This window comes from Natrix helvetica, assembly GCF_964273705.1.
Source record: "Natrix helvetica genome assembly, chromosome: 6".
Taxonomy (NCBI): Eukaryota; Metazoa; Chordata; class Lepidosauria; order Squamata; family Natricidae; genus Natrix; species Natrix helvetica.
Window position 1 is genome coordinate 65,313,219 of NC_138553.1, and position 19,075 is coordinate 65,332,293.

Genomic DNA, 19,075 nt, shown 5'->3' on the forward strand with positions numbered 1-19,075 from the left:
TTGTTACCGTTAAGCCTGTGTGTGCCTATCCATTACCCAATCTAACAACAACCATATTTCGTTCCATAACTTTGGTCGCAACCCGATATGGTCATGACCCGTACCCAATTTCCCCATTAGAAATAACAGGAAATTTGGCGCTTACAAACAAAATGGGCCAGAAGGGGAAATTGGCCGTGGCCGTGTTTGATCACCACCCAAGTATATGTTTGTTACCAGATTCAAACATTTTGTGAATGTTTTGGTCGAAACCCGATTTGGTCGTGGTCAGAAGCATTCATGACCAGAGGTTCTACTGTGTAGCACTTTTCAATGTGCATGTGTTAGAACTGTTGTTAGAACTATTAATTAAAACCCCTGGCAATTCTGGTAAAAAATACAATGTATAATTTAGATTAATGAGGATTTGAAACTAGATCTCAGACGTGTTTCAACACAGAAACTATTTTAAGGTTAAAGATCTAGCTATCTCACCTATTATCCAAGTAGGATTCCTTCTAGCTTTTTGATAATTTACTTTAGAAATGCAGACTCCCAAGTCTCAAATTAGCAGAGGCTTTAAGGCAGTGTTTCTCAACCTTGGCGACTTTAAGTCCTGTGGATTTCAACTCCCAGAATCCCGGATTCCATGGGACTTAAAGTCGCCAAGGTTGAGAAACACTGCTTTAAGAGATAATTTATCTCTCTCTCTTCTGGATGATCTAATTTAAAAAATAATAATACTAGTAATTCTTCATTTACAACTGGTTGCTTAGCAGCTATTTGAAGTTATGATGGACCTCGGAAAAAAGACTTAAAACTAGGATTCAAAAGTAAAATATCCAGGCACCACCCATGGTCACATGACCGTATTTTGGGCAATTGACTTGCATTTACAGCAATGTCCTACAGTCATATGACTGTAATTTACTCCCCCCACCCCACCGAGACAAGTATTTACTTTTGGTTTCTGAAAACAATGGAGAGAGTGTGTGTGTGGATGTGTGTGTGGAGGAAAGGGCAGGCAGCAGAGGAGCGACAAAACTATGGCGATCACAGAGAATGGAGAGGAGGCAGAGTCAGCCCAGGGCAACCCACCCCTTTTCACAAGGCTCAGCTGGGGAATGCGATTTAAAGAGATGCCATTGGGAGGGGTGCTGGAAAACGTTTCCTTTTTCCAGCCTCACATGCTGTTACCGACTTCTGAATATTTTGTTGTGCCTTGTCCTGCTTGCCTTTCTTGTTTTGCTTGCCTGGCCTGGCTATATGTGAGTTTGCAGCGACACAATTCTGCTCCAGGTTGTGCTGCACTCTTCCTGTGACAAAGACTCCCTGAGACCAAGTTCCAAGGTGGCGCAATGGTTAGAGTGCAGTACTGCAGGCTACTTCAGCTGACTGCTGCTGCAGTTCAGCAGTTCAAATCTCATTGGCTCAAGGTTGACTCAGCCTTTCATACTTCTGAGTTGGATAAAATGAGGAGCCAGATTGTTGGGGCCAAGATGCTGATTCTGTAAACCATTTAGAGAGGGCTGTAAAAACACTATGAAGTAGTATATAAGTAGTATATAAGTCTAAGTGCTATTGCTACTCCCAAACTGTGGCTATTCTCAGAACTGTGCAGCACTTCTGGACTAATAGTATCCAGGAACTATTGGACGTGTATGTTCAGAGCTTTGCTCCTAGGCTTGCAGTGAATGGTGGGACTTTTGGAGGAAAGTTGGAGCAATAAAGGGCAGTTAAGTCTTTGCTCCAGCTGTGTTGCTTCCGTGCTCAACCCTGGGTCATCACAGGTAGAGCCTTTTATCCTCTCCCAATTTTTTTCTAGTTGCATTGGAAGTATAAACCTCCCTTTCTTCTCCATGTTGTATGTGTGTTGCATTTGTAGCTCCATACCTTGGACCTTCTGAATAGACCCACTCCTTTCCCGAGGTCCCCAGTTCTGCTTTCCGTACAAACTTCAAGCTGTCTTCCTACAGTCACTTTATTACTTCCCTTAATCTGTATCTCTGCAACACCAGCATGGATTTTTCCAGTTCCTGAAGAAACATCTTAATTAATTTCTTTATTTCTGGCTACTAAAGTAGCTTTAACATTTTTATTGTTTCCTAACTCTACTTGCTCCAACTGGATTTCATATATTTTGGGGTTCAATCTTTTATGAAATGATCCAGAAGTTAATCCTGAAGTGGATAGCATTTAAAGAGCTGGCTATACATCCAAATAATTTATATAATGTCAAGATAGCTTTCTTTCAAATGAGAATATTTGCAAATAATCCTGAAATTATCAAATTACCTTCTCATCAAATTAAATCAAAAGAACAATGTTTATGCTAATAATTAAAAGTTTATGTTGTTATTTAAAACAGAGGCCATAAGGCTAGCTAGCAAAAATTCTTGCAATAGAATTCGGTTTCATCTGTAACTATTATGATGAACAGTAGATGGCGATGTATGTAAAGAAAGAAAAATGTCATGAGTAATAAAAGGATGAAGGAAAGCATCCCATTAAAAGCAACAGAAATAATTAGTATTTTTAAAATTAGGTTTTAATGTTACCAACCTTTATTATAATTTATTCAGCATTAAGAAGATTCTCAGTGAATTTATTATTTAAAATTGTGCCTTGATTTCAGAGTAGCACTTGACTTTGGGCCACCAGTTTATCTTAATATTTTATTAATTGCAGCAAATCTATTTATGGTAATAAGAGTTAAGGGAAGCCTGCACCCAGCAAAGTTTCTTTCAGTTTTTAAGGCAACCATTTATGGGCTGTGTTTAGTGAAAGCATACTCATGCTTACATTGCACCCATTAAAACAAGTGGAAAAAGTACCGTGAATCCCCAAAAATAAGACAGGGTCTTATTTTATTTTGCCTCCCTAAATAAGAGCTTGGCCCTATTTTCAGGGACATCTTATTATTTTTGAGTTGCAGGAGGCAGCAAGCGGGAAGGGCTTATTTTCAGGGGAAGGCTTATTTTAGTGCATGCGCTCAAAAGCCTGATTGGGCTATTATCCAGGGAGGTCTTATTTTTGGGGAAATAGGGTAAATTGGATCCAATCCAAGATGTTCATCAAAATGGTAAAAGATTGGGGTCACTTATTATTGCCAGTGTATCTTCCTATAAGCAATGGGATTGTCAGGCTTTCAACAAACATTTTCTAATCTCATTTCACACAAAAAGTTGTGTCATACAAGGTTCATTTTTTGTTTTTACTTGAAAGAGAAGCAGGGAAAGAGAGATGATCCAGTTTGGTGTAGTGATTAAGGCACCAGGCTAGAAAGGAGGAGTCTGTGAGTTCTAGTCTTGCCTTAGGCACAAAGCCAATTGGATGAATTTGGGCCAATCACATGCTTTCCGCCCTAGGAAGAAGAAGAAGGGGAGGGCAAAGTATCTCTGAAAAAGAAGGGGAAAAAAACCTAGAGGGACTACTGTGGTCCAGGAGATTGGGTCCAAGATTGACACAAATGCACAAAAAGTCATAAAACAACAACAACAATAATAACACCCACTAAGGCACTATCTTGATATGGCTATGGGATTTGTGTGCTCTGAAGAACCTGAGAATCAGGCATTGTCTTAGTGAGTCAGTGAACCTTAGGTTTGTCTTAAAGCAGAGCTCAAAATCAAATCAATACATTGCACCATAAGGCATATACATGAAATATCGAGTAGTAGAATGCTGACATTTCTATATGTACAAAATAGAAAAACAATAAGTATAATGGGATTTAAAATAATTAAGAAGATACAGTATATAATTTAAAAACTGGATAAAAATAGCACTATCAGAAGTGAAAAGAAAATGAGTATCCAGATTTAATATGGTACAGTGTATTGTATAGACATGCAGTATAAAGAATAGAATAGAATTCGTTATTGGCCACATGTAATTGGACACAAAAGGAATTTGTCTCTGGTGCGTAAGCTCTTGGTGTACATACAAGCAGCAAGTGACAAATTGTGATCATAATCATCATTAAATACATTCATCAGAAATTATAAGATACAACAGTTAGTGACACACTAAATAAGCAATCAATATAAATCATACCAGGATACTAAATAAAACAATTAATATAAATTGTAAGATACAAGCAACAAAATAATAGTCATAAGAAGGAAAGGAAATAGATAATTAGAAAGATGAGAAAGATAATAGTAATACAGTCCTACTAGGTCAGGGGTTGGCAACCTTAAACACTCAAAGAGCCCCAAAGGTCCTAACCAGTTCAATTCTGGAGACGACCAGAAGTCTGGTTTCTCTATCATAGAGTCTCCTCCTAGCGTAGCATCCTTTTTCCTCTACCTGTCCTAACTGAAAGCCCTATCAATTGTGGAGGTGACTGGTGACAGGGAGCCGCAGCAGAAGGATGAAAGAGCCACATGCGGCTCTACAGCTCTGGGTTTCTGACCCCTGTATTAGGTAGTTTGACTGTGTTCTGGGAATGAATTGTTTAGCAGAGTGATGGCATGGTGGAAAAACTATCCTTGAGGCTAGTTATTTTGGCATGCAATGCCCTATAGTGTCGTCTTGAGGGAAGAGGTTGAAACAGTATGTCCAGGTTATGAGGGGTCTATAGATATTTTCACAGCCATGTCTTCAATAGAAGTCAGGCTGGTAGTAATTGTTTTTTTCTGCAGTTCTAACTACCTGTTGAAGTCTGTGTCTATCTTGTTTGGTTGCAGTGCCAAACCAGACAGTTATAGAGGTGCAAATGTCAGATTCAATAATTTCTTTGTAGAACTGTATAAATGTCATTTTTTTCCTTGAATGTCCAAATAAACAGAAATATATATTTGATATAAAAAGATACTTTAAATGTTTTTTTTTTAAACAAAAAACAAACAAGGATTATGGAAACTATGCTTAGGATAGAATAGAGAAAGAAAGAAATTCTGATTCTTTGGCAATAAGAAAATCTTAGAGAGGTTTTGATCCCTTGATTAACTTACAGCTGGCTGACTGAACAATATTAAAATGATGTTCTGAAACATAAATAGATAAATACAAAAATAATTTGGGTCCCCAGATGGTATTACAATTAGCTGATTTATCTTGGGACTGGAAAAATTTCAAAATTGGGCTATTTTTTTCCCAGGAGGTAAAAAAGTTGCTCAGATTAACAAAACAAAGCAGTGATGTAAATCTAGAAATAGTTTAGATAAGATCCCTCTGCAGTCCTTTACGTTTTTAGTATGAAGTACTTTTCCAGATCTCTGTTTTTTCTGCTTTCTTGTGGGACAGGAGAATTGTTTATGGACACCAATAAAATAAAAATCTTCAATAAAATAAAAGTATAGGTAGATACGCACACACAATCACTTTGACTTAGCTCTTGTATTACAATGTCTTCATAAATGGAATATTCTAAACGATTCATTTCTGTAGTCCTTAGAACAATCCTTAATGCCAAGTGTTTTTTCCTAACAGAAAAAAACAAGAGGAAACAAGATCTCTACAGCTGCAAACTCTGACCAAAGGATGGGACTTTATGGATTTCAACATTATCAACAAGTTCTTCATTAGAAGATTGCGGTCATTTTCTTTTGTCCTGGGTGTGTGTGTTCGGGTATAAAATATATATTATTCCAAGACTTATGTTTATTCCCACACAAGTTCCACTTAACTCAACAGTATGTTAAAAGACAGAAAATCTGTGAGTGGGCATCATAAATAATATCAAATCAAGATGGGGTAGGGGCTATAATATTGAATTGAGATGAAGGTCCCAATTCAATATTACATGGTGATATTACGTGTTGATATAATATTACAATATTACATGGTGATATAAAACATATGAAGAATGGTTGCAGGAACTGGGTATGTCTAGTTTAATGAAAAGAAGGACTAGGGGAGACATGATAGTTGTGTTCCAATATCTCAGGGGTTGCCACAAAGAAGAGGGAGTCAAACTATTCTCCAAGGCACCTGAGGGTAGAACAAGAAGCAATGGGTGAAAATTACTCAAGGAGAGAAGCTACTTAGAACTATGGAGAAATTTCTTTACAGTTAGAACAATTAATCAGTGGAACAACTTGCCTCCAGAAGTTGTGAATGCTCCAACACTGGACGTATTAAGAAGATGTTGTATATCCATTTGTTTGAAGGAGTATAGGGTTACATGCCTAAGCAGGGGATTGGACTAGAAGACCCTCAAGGTCCCTTCAAAGTCTGTTATTCTATTTTATTTTATTTTATTTTATTTTATTTCATTTCATTTCATTTCATTTCATTTCATTTCATTCTATTCTATTCTATTCTATTCTATTCTATTCTATTCTATTCTATTCTATTCTATTCTATTCTATTCTATTCTATTCTATATATCTCACAGACCAGCCTTATATGGGCTGAGAGGTATATCACCATTATATGGGTGACTAACTCTCAGTCCAACCTATCTCACAGTTTGTTGTTGGAATGGTAAAGTATGACAAACGATGCCATCTTTAACTTCTGAAAGATTTTCAAAAACATCTTAGATATACTATCTTGAAATGGCAGGACATAATTCTAAGCAATTAATAACATAGTTTTTAATTTTCAAAGGCTTTGTTTAAGTAAGTTTTTTTTTAAGTAAACTGCTTGGTAAATAGAACATTCTTTTTTTTTTGATGTTCTAGGTTGTTCCCAAGTGCTCGTCTTTATCTACAAAATTTCTGCAGATGTTCTATAGAATCTCAGTTGTATAAATTATATTTTCTGTAACAGCAGCATGGAGATTCCTAATCTTGTATTATAAAAATGGCAATGATGGGTACAAGCTTTAGCATATTTATTATAGACTGAACTTCACTGAACAAAACAAGATTGCCAACTGGGAAGATAAGCATAGGATTATGCTTTAAGTGCTCTTTATTTATATCTTGTATAATTATGTTCGTAATAGAGGGAACACTGAAGACACAAAAACCAGGTGATTCATTGTTGAAGTTAACTGCAAAGTTTTATAGGGCAAAGTGTGACATTTACTGCATAGAATACATCAAAATGTTGTATTTAACATTCAAAAAAAAAAAAAGAAATTAATACATTTAGACTATGGTGGAAAATTGTGAACTGCTCACCTAATATATAAACACAACCCATATTCTTACAAGAATTAACATTTAGAAAAGTAGAAAAGTAGAATATATCTATAGAATATAGCTATATAAATATCTATGGTCAATGAAGCATGCTGCCATTGCATTTATTTTGATACTCTTTAAAAGATATGTGAAAAGATTTTGATATTAAAAAAGATTCTATTAGTTAGAATCAGTTGTGGAAATATTTTATTGAACAACTTCAATAAGATCTATGGATTTTCGCAGTCATTCAGGTCATGGTTTTCCTAAAGGTGCTTTTTCAAAAGGCAACTGGACTTCATTTTTTCCTTGAAGACATTTTGCTTCTCATCCAAGCTTATTCAGTTCTGACTGAAGAAGCTTCTTGGATGAGAAGTGAAACATCTTCAAGGGGGGAAAAAAACACAAACTCCATTTGCCTTTTGGAAAAGCAACTTTGGAATAACTTTCATTCCAGAATATCTTCAGCCTATTCACTGTCTTCCTTCCTCTAAGAGTACATGGCAGCAAATGTTAAATAGTGAAGGGATCCGTTCTTAAGGGCACATGTATGCTCTTAATGAAAAATAAGCATTGAAAGACTAGATCTGGCATCAAACCATTCAGAGATCACAGCTAATTAGCTCTTCAAAGAGGGAATGTTTCAGACCAAGGGACAATGAATATCTGTAGTTGTCAAATACCAGGGTGGCCTGGTTGAACGGAAGTTATGCCTCATATTAATTTTGTTCCACAAAGTTTATTAGTTCTTGTGGATCTTTCTATTTTGAATTCTATAATGTTGATTTGGAAACTAACAAGAGATCCCTTGCTTGTGCACGGGTATAAAAGACATTTGACGATGATTGATTTGATTTCTCTTTTTTGATTTCTCTTTCTCTCTCTTTGTCTCGATATCTGATACACAAACATTTTCATTCTATTTAAAGTATTCTTGAAACGCAAATAAAAACTAGAACAGCTTTTTTCCCCCCTTGGAGAAGAGGAAAATAATTTCTGCTTTGATACGAATGTCAGTTTGTTCTATGATCTTGAGTGACACATATCAAAAAAAGCAGGTGCCCACATTTATGTATAGACACCTGGATAATAAAATCTGTTTTTCATTTTAGCTAACTACGCATTACTCATTCATAAGCATCACTCAGACTCAAAGTTTTTTTTTATAAAGCAATTGACATAGAATACTTATCAGAGTTTGGACTTGTTGGAAAATAGACCATATGTTTGGCTATTGTTTATTAAGGAACAGTTTATACAGGAACAGTTTTGACTTCCTTATTTGACCTTTGATGGGAAACGCTTCCACTCTTTCTACCTCATTCAGATTATTGACTTTTGGTGTAAGAAAAGTACTATTGAATCTGGTCAAAGTAATTTTTCTTTAGCATTCTTTCTTTCAGGACCAATGCAGTTGCCTTTGGGAAGCTCACAAGCAGAATCTAAAGCCAATTCATTGATCTTTCATTTCTGAACAATTTGAACAAATGTATGATGTGTTATAGAATTAGTTCAGAAATATGCAACAAGTCATGTCATCCATCCTGACTGGATAACAGAATGGACTTCATAATCAGTGGTGACATGAGCTACAAGCTGAACATAGTAATTTTAATGTGTTTGTTTTTGAAATTTATAAAGCTTCCCCCTCACAATTTATGACTCTGGGCAGTGTACACCTATAAAAAATAAACAAACATTTTGCTCCCACCAAAACCACTGGAACTGAGAAAAGTCAAATCACCTGAACTGGTCCAGAAACAAACATATCATGGCAGATGGTTGTGAAGGCCACTGAAAGATCATAGAGTGTCAGGAGGAATGTACCTCTACCATTGAGATTCCACAAAGGCCACCAGAAAACATAACTAATGCCATCTTGGTACTATGTTCCAGCTTAAAACTCAACTGAAAGATGTCCAGATTATTTCTTATTTCTACAATACTTTAAAACCACAATTTGACTGCTTTCTCTTGCCTTCAGATGGAGACTAGATGTATAAATGTAAAATGGTCCAGTTCTGCTTGATCCATTGACTTGTTAGGAGGGGTAGAATCATCCCTCTTTTCTAAGACCCATTTAGCACCATATAAATCCACTGGAAGGTGTTAACATGGATCTAGAACATAGATGGCCAAACTTATAGGACCATGGACTTTCTCCACTTTTTTAGCTCAAATTCCTCCTGCATAACTACATTGGAATTATTTATTCAAAATTGAAATAGGACTGTGTTATTTGTTGTATAGAGGAAAGTATTTACTATATTTGGGAGGATAAAAAAAGTCAGCTGCAAAGATTATTTGAATTAAGTATTGGCTATCCTCTAGAAGCAATTTTTTGCATGATGGAAATTATATTAAGGATCCTGTGGATTTTTTAATAATCTGAAATATGGGCCTTTTTACACTTAAATTATTACAAGGTTAGTCCACTGGGGACAATAATAGGAGATGTGCTAGACTCGTTTTGCTATTAAAATCAAGAACCAACTGTGTTTTTAAGATGAATGGGTATGACATAGAAGCACAGAATTATAAAATTGTAAGGTTTCCTTTTATTGAAGACAAAAATCATATAAAATACTTCAATCTTAAAAATACTTAACGATGTGGCAGAGTAAAATTTTGTAACTTACCAATTATTTTTGATTTCACAGCTAACTATATAGAGTGAAACAAAGTTCTTTTTCAACATTTTGCAATACTAGTTTTCTTCCCAAAGCCTTAAAGATACATGTATTGAGGGAATAATTGCATAATCATTTGTATCTTAGCCAAAAAAAATTGAGATATAATTATACAGTAAAATGCAGACTTGCATTCAAATATTCACAATGTTTATTATGCTTTCCTATAGACTTTATCAAAAATCTCAAACTGATGCAAAAATGGACCAAAAGGAAGGTAAGAAAAGCAAGCAACAAGGAACTTGTGTAGCATTAACATTGCAATAAATGTCCTGCGGTTTGGCTACTTAAATATTTTAGACATTAAATCGAAATTGGGGCTTGTCAGATGGATTATGTAAAACAGCACTGCAGTCACTGAAGCCTGGGGAAAATGGGAAAAGAGCCTAAAGAGATGGTATTTAAAGAAGTAGGTCTCCACACTGAAACCTGTTCCATTGAATTCAGTAAGATTTATTTCTCAGCAAATAAGGATAGGACTGGGTAGCATGTGTTCATTTAAATAAATTACATAACAATCCACTACATCTTAGTTTGCGATCTTGTAGATGGTATGTTTAAACAAACCCTGTATGTATTCAGTAATTATATGAAGCAGAACAGCCACATTCTGAAAGGTTCAATCGATAAAATATGTTCATCTAGATGGTGTGGATAAAATATGGTGCGTTTATAAAAACACAGTGCTCTCTCATTGCACTATTTTAAGCTTCTTCCACTATTAACAAGTAACAAGATCTGTGCCGTGCACTCATTGTTTACCAATATAAATATTATCTAGCCATCTAGCTATCCATCTTGCATGCACACACGTACAATTATTACTTACATTGGTACCAGAGGTGGTATTCAGTCAGTTCTAACAGGTTCTGGAGAACCGGTAGTGGAAATTTTGAGTAGTTTGGAGAACCGGCAAATAGGCTGCCCCCCCCCCCCCCGCTGCCTCCCAGCTGATCTTGTTTTGTTGCCCTGAACAGAAGAACGGAGCTGGAAAGCAGGTTAGTGGGGTGGGGAAGGAATGGCTTTTTTGCAGTAACCTTCCCCCAGGAGTGGGGAGGGAATGGAGATTTTGCAGTATCCTTCCCCGCCACACCCGCAAAGCCACGCCATGCCCACAAAGCCATGGCCATAGAACAGTAGTAATTTTTTTTTGAATCCCATGTACATAACAGCTTCTCTGATTTCTTTTAACTGCAGATTGGGATACAGGTAGTCCTCATGTAATGGCCAAGGACCATTATGGTTCAAAGTTATGATGATGCTGAACAAGTGGTTCTTATGACCATGAAATTCTGGCCATGCTTAGCATCTCTGCAGTCACATGATTATATTCATCATTCTAGACTTTTCCTAGAGCTATATGACTACAATGTGGGTTTGGGCGGGGGGGAGAGAGACTTATTTAAAGATGCTCCAAAGTGCAGAATGAGGATAAGGGCTTTCTTGGAAGCACTTTGTCTTTTCGCATTTGCTTATATCCCTCACTATATTTTATGGTTTCACTAGACGTTTAAAGAGCCAATTGTGGCTTATGCAATAAATTAGGTTAATGAAATCGGAATTTAATGCAATGAGTGAACCATGCCGTTCAGTGTCAGTGTATGGATTCAAGACCAGATGTTCCTTCCTCCTGAAGCATAATAACCCTGAATCAACAACAGTTAAAAGATTATGCTGATTTCTCATATTATCACTATCTATGGAACATTGAAGGAAATCAAGAACTTTTAATGGCTTTTGCTTAGAGTGAATAACTGAACAATTTTTATAAATGTGTCAGAAAGTAAAAAGTATATGCATAATCATTTTTTTATTATAAAACTAATATTAAAATGTATATTAAATTATACAAAATTTAGACTTTATCCTACTTTCTCCAGGACAAACCTTAAGTTCCAAGAAGAGGAAAAGAATTCCTTCCAAATGGAAATGTACAGATTTGAGAGAGATATTTGTTTCTGCTTGGTGTTTTTTATAGTATATACTAAGTATGTATTTACTAATGTTTAATAAAAATAAAAATCTTGTCAAATAAGCACCTAAAGTATAATATTTGCAAATCGATATATTACAGTAAAGAATTGCTAGCGTCAGGGGTTGTTCTGTTTTCCATATGTTTGTCTTAGAGATATATCTATTTTGCCTCAATCGGATTAGTGATACATTCAATTTCATTTTGATAAAGATCGCGTTCTCCTGAAATTGACATGATCTGTGACCTGTTTGATTGAAGTGCTTTACAAAAGCCAAAAGTTAATATTTAAGAATGAGGGCAATAGTTGTGGGAAAATGTTTAATCATTTTAAGATGTATTCCAAAGATACCTTTCCATGAGGAATGTTCATTAAATATGCTGAAATGATAAAATAGGTTTTATTTATTGGTTTATTTGTTAAAGTTATTTTCTGCCTATCTCACCTAGGTGGCTTACAACAATAAAAATTATGGTGTTCCTAAAATCCAATTTAAACTTTCCATTTTTACCCATACCTTTCTAGAATTTTTAAAAGCTTTATGCTGCTAGTTTTTAAGTTTGCATACATATATTGTTGTTTGCTCTATACACTGTCTCAAACACTTGCTGACATTAAGCTAACCAGAGCTGTTGGGAATGAAGGACATTTATTTGTTAAGTAAATAAATTGTCAGGCTTGGAAGCCATCTTTGTATAAGACCTAGAGCCTGCCGCATATTCAAATATATTGTACTGTGGGAAACTGGGAGGGAGGGATTGTATGGAGCATGGGAGATATGCAGTCAAAATAACATTCCTTCTCAGAAAGTCAAGGTCGTTTGAACCTGCACCTGGACAGATGTGGATGGGAGGAATCTGTCTTCGTGGCAATGAATGATTGGACCATGTGATGGGCTGGTGGGTGCTGGGGCAGGGTCTTGAACTTTCAACTGGGTGGGGAAAACCTGGAAGCTTTCAGATTTGTGTTTTCCGAGATGTGCCAACATGGTTCTTCTAATAAATTGGAACTTTGAGGGATCCCTAGCCTCGGACTCTTTTTGGATTGAGGATGCTATTTGGAACCCTGACATAAATACTATTTTATACTGTTTGTCCTGAGTAGTAATGAGAAATAGACTTATCTGATATTCGCAAGCTAGTATTGAACTTTATTAGACATAGAAAGTCCTTGAAAATACGTAGCTTTGATATGTTTTTTAAAATCTACCTTCATCTGTATTTTCTCTGCTGAAAGTGGATGTAAATGTACCTGGTAGGAAAATATTCATTGCAGATGATTTATACATATAATTCATGCTTAAGTCCTTAAAGGACCAACCCAAAAAATGTATGGGCCTTTAATCACATTACCAGTGTGAGCTTTTGTGGATCAGCGCACACATCTTCAGGTGTAGTGCATTGTGATCCATGAAAGCATTTGCAATTATAAACTGGTTAGTCTTTAAGGTGCCACAAGATTTAGTATTCTATTTGCTGCAGCTAACTCATATGATATTCCTCTTGAAGGTACAAAGGCAGGGCTGTGGGAAATTCACTTTAAAGTGTTTAATTCACAATTAAAGATATTGTCATTTGTTCTTTTTGAAAGCAATGTTATTTGCAAATAGAGCATACATCAAAAAGTTAACCTCAAATATGATACACTAATAAAACCAATCAGTGATTGTTACAGTTGAATTGGTTTAAAGTTGAGCAGTCTTACATACCGTACATCTAGGCAAACCAACGCAAATACATAGCATAATCCAAGCTGATAATACATTGGCTATATTACATGGTAGGATCTGGTTATGACATGATGGTTTAACAAGATTCTAAAAGAATGGGTGTGAATCTACAACGTACTGAACCATAAATAATACATTTTTAGCTTAGCAAACTTAGCCAATATGTGTGAATGTACAGTAACTAGTGGTGGAAGTAAACTAGTGAGATCAGATTAAAATTACAGGTGAATATTATCAGTGGCAATTTCTTGAGAATGACCACTCTACAAATCGGTATGACAATATTTGTAGGACAACTACTGGAGTAACTGTTGAACATCACTCTACATATGAAATTGCAATGATTATATTAAATTTTGGACACAGATAGTAGATAATCAAACTTGCATTTTGGTTTATTATGTCTTAATTTTCTTTGTGTATTTCAGGCACCCTGTTTTTGATGAATGTATTATATGCATGGAATATAGCCAGTTTGCAAAAGCATTTTGGTTTATACATCCATAGCACATGCAAAGTTCTACCTAAAAAAACCTACCAGTATATATCATCCAGTTAGAAACTGTCAGATCCTGTTTAATTTAACAGGAATTGGACATGTGTTTCAACATCTTTAATTGAATCAGTGGAATCTGAAGATGCTTAATGTTGGTTGGATGAACATGCCAAATGCATTTTGGATGTGTTACAATGTCCTGTCCATTAGATCTGGGATCAAGTCCATTGGCAATGTAAGGAATCATTCATTTAAAACCTGAAGAAGTGTTTCCAGCTACAGTATATACCAGGACAGTATCAATGTCTTTGTTTAAATGAGATCTCTCCTTTGCTAAATTAATACTCTTGCTAATTATCTCCTAGTTGCTATTCGGTATTTGCCTAATTAGTTTAGCTGTGTCATCCTATTGTCAACTTGCAAATGATTCACTTAATCTTATCTTGTCTTCCTAATAGCCTTATACTAAAATGAACAATGGCCCAGAGTTTGTGTACATCTATCCTTGGGTATAATAACTGCATTCTGTTGTAATTTTTTCTTATGAAGATATTTATGTATATCTTTTTATACTAAAGCTTCAGCTGTTTCAACAGCAACAACAATGTTCAAACTCTTCACTAAAATAAAATAGCCTGTATTCTGAAACTGGAGTCATAGCAGAAAGAAGAAAGGAAGGAAGGAAGGAAGGAAGGAAGGAAGGAAGGAAGGAAGGAAGGAAGGAAGGAAGAAAAAATCTATTCAAACAATTTCCAATTGCACAAATATTCCAGGATGATGCATATCCTAGAAATTCAATCAAAACAGTTTAAAAGAAATGAATCTTTTATCTCTCTACAGATTCTGAATTAAAACGTAGCTCTACTCTCTCCAAGATAATGAAGATCAAAATAGTGCCACATATGTAATTACTAAAATATCTATGCAATCCAGTGGTGCATCAATTATTATGAAAGATACTAGTGACATGGGATTTTTTTTTTAGTAAGAGCATTCCAGTAGGAAAATGCAATAAATTAATAGTGCCTTCTAATTTCAACCTACTAAAGGATATCACTATAAACCATGTTTATATTCTTTTCATAACTAAGATTCTAGCTAAGTATCAGTTTTAATATCAGGGTTCCCTCCCCCCCCAAAAAAAAATTCTAAAAAAGATTCCTGGGGATGATAGTTCTAATGTGGGAAACACAGAAATCCAGTCAAGTTTAAGAAATTCAGGCACCATGAATATGGCTTTAACTCTCCTGTTGAGATCAATAGAACATAATATGTTTTTACCTTGTGCCTGAAGTTTATTTTGGTTTTGGATAGAGATTATAATTAACTATCTTAATTGCTTTTATGGAACAAACCTCTGTTATGCCAAGCAGGTTAATACCATGGACAAGAACATGACTCAAGGCTGGGATATAAAAAAAGGTATGTTAATGAAAGGCAAAAGAAAAGCATAATTGCTCCCCTGCAGCTTTGCAGGATTTCAGAGAGGGTCCATGGTTGAAAATTTACAGATTTATCTCTTTTTAAAACATTTGCCAAGGGAAAAGAGTTGCAAACTACCCCGTGAATCCTCACTAAATAAAACTGAAGGAAGCTCCATAAATGTTGGTATCCTTTGAGGAAATTGACAATAAGAATTTTAACGGATAAATAATAAACAAAGGTACAAATTAGGGTTTAGCCCAGGGGTGTCCAAACTTGAGAACTTTAAGACTTGTGGACTTCAACTCCCAGAATTCCCCAGCCAGCATGAAGTCCACAAGTCTTAAAGTTCCCAAGTTTGGACACCCCTGGTTTAGCCTAAAGGCAGTCAGCATTATGACTCATCTCTGCCTTTGAGCCCAAACTGAAGAAAGTCTGAAGCCCTTCCCTCCTTTGTTTTTTCTTGATACTTTTTAAACTTGTTTCCCTTATTTATCCTCTCCTGCCCAAACGTTTTCCTTTTGGCTTTTTAAAGTTGATTTTTTAAAATAGAAAATGACTCATGTCTGCGTTCATCTTCTGACTGCACAGCAATTGCCTAGAGCCATGATGGCAAACTGTTGTGGTCCAGCAGGATCTGGTTGAGCTGCTCATGGACTCGGATAGCGAGGAACCGTATGAGTCTGCCCTGGACAATGTGGAGGACCCTGTGCAGGGTTCAGATTCAGAGCAGGGACCAGAGGGGTTTGTTGGCCACCAGGAGGCGCCTGAGGCATGGAGCAGTGGGGAGGATCAAAGGCAGTTTGTCCCTGATGCTAGATTAAGAAGGACTGAGAAATGGAAGCAGCAACTACTAGGCAGACTCACAGAAAGTGATTAGCACAGGTGGTTGTGGATTGGCCCCTCCCAAGAGAGCTTATAGGTGAGGCGTTGGGAGGGGACATTTGCAGGAAACAACCGTTCGAATTAGCAGTGAATAAAGTCTATGTATTCTAGCCATGTCTGCTCATTGGGACTATCTGGGTTTTTCTCTTGAACGTGAGTCCAAGAGGATTTGTTATTACAGCAAATTAAATAGTGGCAAACAGCCAAGCCTGTGTTCTGGTTTATTCACAGGCGTGGAGAGGGGGGGGGGGCAGAACAGCAAACCTATGGCACACATGGCACAGGTGGCATGCAGAGCCCTATCTGGGGGCATGCCAGCCATCACCTCAGCCCAGCTGCACCGCACATGCTCACGCGCCTCCTGTCAGTCAGCTGGTCTTTGTGAACGGCCTGCCACCAAAAAGATTAACCATCACTGGCCTAGAACAAAGTTATAAAAATGTCAGCTAGAAACAGCATGTACCAAGTTCCATTTTGTGGCTAACAGAACTAGAAACTGGATTTTATGGGTGGGTGGGTGGGTGTATTGTATTATTGAGCCTTGGGATTATTGCAAGCAACAAAATGACTATCTTAAATTTTGCCTATTTATTTCACTCCTTAAACCTCCTGAGTAATTCAGGGGTCCTTCTGAAATATTTTGCCTTGATACTCAGATTAATTACAGTGGATTACTGTAAAATGCTTTATGTAGGGCTCACCTGAAAATGATTCGGCTGGTGCAGCTACTATGAAGTTATTTACCAGGACTTTTTACTGCATATTTGTCATTTCTTGCATTGCAAGCTCTGCAGGAGGTGACAATCATTTTTAGATTATTGCTCTTGGCCCTAAACAGCTCAAAGCCACGTTATCTGAGAAGCTGCTTGCTTCCATAGAGGCCTGGCTGATTTTCAACTTCTGTAGGGAATGCTGTGTTGATCCTGTTTGATTATATTCCCTTTGCCATGGTAGCTGTTCACTGCGGTGGCCTAATGTTGCATAGTGATTATATTCAAGGCCTCCAGTGGTAATCCTTTCCTTTGTAAAATTAATTAATTAATTTTTTAAAAAACCCTTCATTTTCCTAGTTCTCTTCATTTCCTCCATGTCTTTTTGGCAATTCCTTACTAATAATTCTTCCTTTCATGTTTGTATTTTCTTCTTCTTCTGGGTTGTAAATGTTTTTAATAGAAAGCTCTGCAAGATTCCCTGTAAGGAAAAGCAGAATCTAAGAAACATAAACAAATGCATACATGATAAAAGGTGAAGTTCTTTATAATGAGATAAATGGGATTCTTCTATCACCCGTGGGAGGTGATGCTTGTAAAGCCACTAACACTATTGCTTATTGGCAAACTCAAGGCATTGCATGATTAATGTTAATTTCACCAGTGGAAAAAGGTATCATCAAACTCATTTAGTACAGGAAACAGTGCATATACCCTGATATTTCAGTAAACCTTGCAACTAGCTTCTTCTGTGTCAACTCAGAAAGTTCAAACTGCCCAAAGAGCTGCTGATTCTGTTTATTGAGTCTGTCATCTGCACCTCTATAACTGTCTGGTTTGACTCTGCAAACAGACAGGACAGACACAGACTTCAATGGATAGTTAGAACTGTAGAAAAAACAATTGCTACCAACATGCCTTCCATCGAAGATCTGTATACAGCACGAGTCAAAAAGAGGGCTGTGAAAATATTTACAGACCCTTCACATCCTGGACACAAATTGTTTCAACGTCTACCCTCAAAACGATGCTATAGGGCACTGAACACGAGAACAACTAGACATAAGGACAGTTTTTTTCCCCAAATGCCATCACTCTGCTAAACAACTAATCCCCACAACACTGTCAAATTATCTACTAAGACTGTATTACTATTATTCTTCTCTTCCTTGCTAGTACCTATCTCTTTCCTAGTACCTAATTCTTTCCATTTATGACTATAACCATGTTGCTTGTATTTTTAAATGTTATATTGTTTTATTAGTTTCCTAGTATAATTTGATTGCTTATTGGTAACCTATGACTATCATTAAGTGCTGTATCTTATGATTCTTGATGAATGTATTCTATTTTATGTACGCTGAGGGTATATGCACCAAAGACAAATTCCTTGTGTGTCCAATCACACTTGGCCAATAAAGAATTCTATTCTATTCAGAGTAGATGTACTGGGGCCAGATTAGGGCCAATTAAAGCACCAAGCACAGCCCAACTATGATGTTCCTCAGCTGTTCCTTTCATTGCTTAACTGACAAAAAAACATTTAGACTGAATAAGTGCTGAAATCTAAAGCAGAGTGTGGCAGTGAAAAAGTTAAAAGCATTATAATAGGGGAAAATACTTTGTCCACCCCATTCCCTTGGGGCCTTAAGCATGAGTTACTTTTGCTTAATGTTTAAGCCATGGACGAGGCATAGAGATATAATTCAGATATTTTTTTAAAAAAATCCCTTCATCCCAAAAATCAAAACTAGGAGACTCTTCAACTCCTTCACTCTTCTTGAATTTTGAGAAACACCTGTGCATCATTATTTAAGACATTTATCATTTTGTAAGAGAGGATTGTTCTATTAAGAATTAACTGGAGGATATGTTGGCTATCATTCTATGGAATTTCTGTTTTTATACAAATGAAGTTTTATTCAGGGAGGGCTCATTAGCTTAGATTTACCTTGGCAAATATGACATCTTTACTAAAGGTAAAGGTTCCCCTTGCATATATGTCAGTGGTGGGTTCCTACCAGTTCGGACCGGTTCAGCCAAACCAAAGTGGTTTGGTAGCCTGGGTCACTGGAGCCGCCAGCAACCCAGGCCTCCCACACCCCTGAACTG